The 5,224-nt window shown below is 41.2% G+C and overlaps 1 pseudogene; it reads right to left on the bottom strand.

The window, feature by feature from the left end:
• Positions 1-989: 989 nt before the first annotated feature.
• LOC102866584 lies at positions 990-1,358 on the bottom strand (annotated as a pseudogene).
• Between the last annotated feature and the right edge of the window lie 3,866 nt (positions 1,359-5,224).

The following is a 5,224-nucleotide window of genomic DNA, read 5'->3' as shown; positions in this document are numbered from 1 at the left end:
TCAGTTTCAGCAAGCAGGGTTATGTAATCTGCATAACACAGATTGTTGATGACTCTTCCACCAATCCTGAAGCCACATTCTCCCTCGTACAGCCCAGCATCTCAGATGATCTGTTCTGCATACAGAATGAAAAGGTATGGAGACAGAATACATCCCTGATGGACCCCCTTTTTGCTTTTCAACCATGTAGAATCTCTTTGCTCTGTTCTGAGCTCTGGGAGGATGTCAAGAAAATCGTCATGAAGAATGCAAAAGTCTGAAAATGCAAAAGGCTGAAAAAGAGAAGACCAAGATGGATGTCAGATGAGACTCTGAATATTGCATTAGAGTGCCAAAGAGCTCCAGGAGTTGACAGCATATGAATTGACATATTTCAACTAACAGACGGTGCCCTAGATGTGCTCACTAAGTTGTGCCAAGAAATCTGGAGGACAACCAGCTGGCCAACTGACTGGAAAATATCGATATTTGTTCCAATTCTAAAGAAAGGTGACTCAACAGAGTGTGGAAATTATCGAACAATATCCTTGATATCACATGCAAGCAAGATTCTGCTGAAAATTATCCAAAAACGATTGGAGGCCCTGTAGTATGCTATATAAATTGTTGTCATCAGACCCTTGTCTGGTATAGCATTGCCAAATGTTTTTTTCTCCAATAAGTAGGTTTTATTTTCACCCTGCTGGAAAGAGTTCTGTTGCTTTTTTCCCCCAATCAGTCCTATGTCTTTATTAAAGAGAGTTAAAGTAGACCAGACCTGGCAGCCAATGGAAGAGGCACTGGCCAGGAAGGTGGGGTGAGGTCAGGCCTTAGGGATTCAAGAGCAGGCTGATGGCCTCGGAGAGGCCAAGGAGAGGTCCTGGCAGCAGCTGAGGATGTGTCCAAGGTTAAGCTTTCAGGCACCGAGGCTGTCAGCTGATTCTGCAGGGGCTTGCAGGCTGGGTCTGACTGGCCCGGGATCTTCCTGAAGACACTTCTGTCTTGTCTGCCTAGATCATCCACTGGTCCTGATCCTGCTCATTGCCTTCCATGTCCACCTCATTGACCTCTCCATCATCAGGTAATTCATTGTAGTCATTCATCTCATCCATGTCCTGCATGTCCTCATCATCTTCTGAGTCTTCCTCACTATCTTCATCATCTTCATCGTCTTCTTCTTCTTCGTCATCATAGTGCTCTGAGGCAGGCTTGCCAATAGGCACCAGGTTGTTGTCTTTTTCTGCAATGCTCTGGAGCCAAGCTTGATGCTGCTGTTCCTGCTGTTGCAGTTCCGTCTCCTCCATACAGGGTCGATCCAGATTAAACCAGAGTGTCTCCGTTACACGGGGAAAGAGTGAGGGAAACAAAGTAGACATGGCTCCTAGACGAGCCCGAAGGCGGCAGCCCGCAGGGACCCGGAAGCACTTCTGGAAAGAGTTGTGATGCACACATGGATTTAATCATCAGAATATCCTATTAATCAATTTTATACTCTCCTGGTTGTGTATTTCTGACTGTTTATGTTAGCCTATTTATTACCATAGGCCAAGACTTCTAAACTTGGTCCCAGTTTGTTTATTATCTATATGGTTTGGGGCTTTACCTTTAGGTCTCCCTGATAGACCTTGAGTTGATTTTTTTTGTATGGTGTGAGATGTGAATCCTGCTTCAGTTTTCTGCAGGTCCAATTTTACCAGGATCGTTTGTTGATGAGGTTGTCATTTCCCTATTTGATAGACTGTTTCCTTGTTGAAAATCAGTTGATCACAGATATATGGATTAATTTCTGGGTTCTCAATTCTGTTCCACTGGTCTATGTGTCTGTTATTGTACCAGTACCATGCTATTTTGGCTATTACATCTATGTGGTAAGTTTTGAGATTAGGGAGTGCTATGCCTCCCACTTCATTTTTGTTTTTTGAAGTGCTTTGTTTAATCGAGTTCTCTTCCCTCTCCAAATAAACTTGCAGTTGCCTTTTCTATCCCTTTGAAAAATTAATTTGGGATTGCATTAAATATGTAGAGTTCTTTGGGTAGGATTGTCATTTACACTATATTGTATCTTCCTATCCATGAACAGAGAACATTTTTCCATTTATTTAGGTCTTTTATTGTTTCTCACTGAAGTGCTTTGTAGTTTTCTTTGTAAAGGTCTTTTGTGTCTCTGGTTAGGTTTATTTCTAACTATCTCAATATGTGATTGGCTATTATAAATAATATTGCTTTCTTATAGTTTCCTTCTCTGTATTTGTATATTGATCTTGTATCCTGTCACTCTACTAAATAGGTCAACTAGCTCTGACAGGTTTTTTTGTTGTTGTTAAGGCCTTAGAGTATTCTGTGTACACTATCATATAATCTGCATACTACAGTGACAGTTTCATGTTGTCTTTGCCGATCTGGATGCCTCTTACTTCTTTCTCTTGCCATATTGCCCTAGCAAGTACTTCCAATGCAATATTGAATAAAAAGAGTGACAGTGGGCATCTTTGTATGGTCCCCAGGGACTTCTCTTATTAAACAGAGTCCTGCTAAACTTTCCTGGTAAGTTGCCTATGGCTAGAGCTTTCTACCAGATATTCACAGAAAGTCATGTAAATGTCATCAAAAGGTATCCAGAACAACTGGTCCCAGGACATTCGGGATATGAAATGCACAGCCTTAAGCTTATTTCTGCGATTCAACACTTCAACAGAAGACTTCATGACAAACAAATGCAATAGTCTACTATTATATGTACCTGTGTGGTGCAGGGCAGTGCTTGCTACAGAAGGTCAAGGACTGCAACCTTCAATATGGATTGAACTCAACATCAAGAATATGCAGATTCTCACCACTAGGCCGATTGGCAGCATCAAGATAGATGGTGAAGAGATTGAGATTGTTGACAGCTTCAGTTTGCTTGGCTCTACGTACAATCAACACTCTTGGTACCAGCAGCCAGGAAATTAAAAGACAAATTACATTGGGAAAGTCTGCTTTCAGAGACCTCTCCAAAGTATTAAAGAGTAACAATGTGAGTCTGGAGACTAAGGTGTGCTGGATCCAGGCCATGGTCTTTGCAATTACTTGCTATGCATTAGAAAGCTGGACAATGACTAGGGATGATGGAAGAAGAATTGATGTTTTTGAGCTGTGGTGCTGGAGAAGCATACTGAATATACCATGGACTGCTAGAAGAACAAACAAGTTCATCCTAGAGAGGGTGAAACCAGGCTGCTCCTTGGAGGCAAGGATTCTGAAGCTTTGTCTGACATATTTTGGACATGTTGTAGGGTGCGAACAGGGCTTGGAGAGGGACATCATACTTGGGAGGGTGGAAGGACAGTGCAAGAAATGAAGACCCTTGATGAGATGGATTGATTCAGTGACTGAGTTAATGGGGGTAGGTGTGTCAGAGACAATAAGATTGGCACAGGATAGAGCAGGGAATAGGGCTGTTGTACATTGAGTTTCTATGAGTCCCAGGCGACTTGGTGGCACATAACAACAACAATATATCTCCCATGAGCTGTCAAAAGAACAAACAAATATGTCTTGTAGAAAGTACAATCAGCCTGTTCCTTAGAGCAAACTTGGTGTCACATTCTTGGAATACAAGATGTTAAGAAGGGTTAGTCCTTCCACAGTGGTTGCACCATTTTTTCACTTTCACCAGCAGTGAAAAAGGGTTCCAGTTTCTCCACAACCTCGTCAGCATTTGTTGCTTGCTGTTCTGTTAAGCTTTGCTATTCTTACTGGGGTAAGATGATATCTCATAGCTGTTTTGATTTGCATCTCTCTCAGAGCTAGGAATTTTGAACATTTCTTCATGTGCTTGTTAGCCATCTGAATGTCTTCTTTGGTGAAGTGTCTGGTTATATCCTGTGCCCATTTTTCAATTGGATTATTTACCTTTATCTTTTTGTGTTGTTCAAGAGTTTATAAATTGTAGATATAAGTCCCTTATCTGACATGTCATTACCAGTTACTTTTTTCCCAGTCTGTGGCTTCCCTTTTACCCCATTGGAGAAGTTTTTGGATGTGCATAGGGATTTGATTCTTAGAATGTCCCATTCATCTATTTTATCTTCTCCTGGTTGTAGATTTTTCAGGATACTTGGAAGACTTTATGTTGTGGATTAGGACTTCTACAGTTCTTCCAAGCTTTCCTTTAATGAAGTTTATGGTCTTTGATTTTAGTCCTAGGTTCATGATCCACCTTGAGTTGGTTTTTGTATATGGTGTGGGGCTTTCTCAAAAAGTTGCAAATAGAGATACCATTTGACCCAGCAATTCCACTGCTGGGAATATACCCCAAAGAGACTGTAACTGTAACCAAGCAGATATATGCACACCCATGTTTATCGTGGCTTCATTCACAATAGCAAGGAGTTGGAAACAACCTAAGTGCCCATCATCAAATGAATGGATAGAGAGGCTGTGGTATATTCACTTGATGGAATACTGCACTGCATTGAAAAACAAGGAATTCATGCAATATTATTCAAAATGGGTGACCCTGGAGGACATTATGCTGAGTGAAGTATCTCAGCCACAAAGGGACAAATACTGCATAACGCCACTTTTGTAAAACAGGACTGACATCAGTGGGTTAGGGGGAGACTGAGAAATAATGGGATAAATAATGTATACTGCATTTAAACAGATGAGGGAGAAAACCATTTAAAAGGGTTATGTGATTAGGTATTTTTGTCATGATAGGAGTCCAGGATGAAGGCTGCATAGCGGAGTGAACCTAAGGGGAGGGATTGTAAAACAACGAAAGAATTTTTCTTTTACTTTTCAAAGAGAAGAGTGTACCCCTGGGGGGGGGGAAGGGTGGGCAGGGAGAAAAGTACAACAATGAATGAATGGAAATCCAAGGTCTCTCTAAATTTTCATTGAAATTAATAATTTTTTTAAAGGAAGGGCTAGTCCTTGAAAAAAGACATCATGCTTGGACAGGTAAAGGGTCAGATAAAGAAAGAAAGAACCTCCAAGAGATGTGTTGACACAATGACTGTAACAATGTGCTTGAGTATATCAGAGATAATGAGGACAGCACAGTATAAAGCAAGATTCAGATCCATTGTTCATACCGCTGCTATATGTGGTAGTTTACTCAATGGTACCTAACAACATCTCACTTAGAAACCTGCTACTCCAGACTCAAGTCTTAGAAGGAGCCCTAATGGCATAAATAGTTGAGGGCTCAGCTGCTAACTGAAAAACTGGTGAGTCGAACTCACCCAGTAGCTCCTCA

This window comes from Elephantulus edwardii, unplaced genomic scaffold, assembly GCF_000299155.1.
Source record: "Elephantulus edwardii isolate Elephantulus edwardi_28Jun2011 unplaced genomic scaffold, EleEdw1.0 scaffold00311, whole genome shotgun sequence".
NCBI classification, from domain to species: Eukaryota; Metazoa; Chordata; class Mammalia; order Macroscelidea; family Macroscelididae; genus Elephantulus; species Elephantulus edwardii.
The sequence above is the reverse complement of the archived record's forward strand: the minus strand, read 5'-3'. Positions and strand labels throughout refer to the sequence as shown.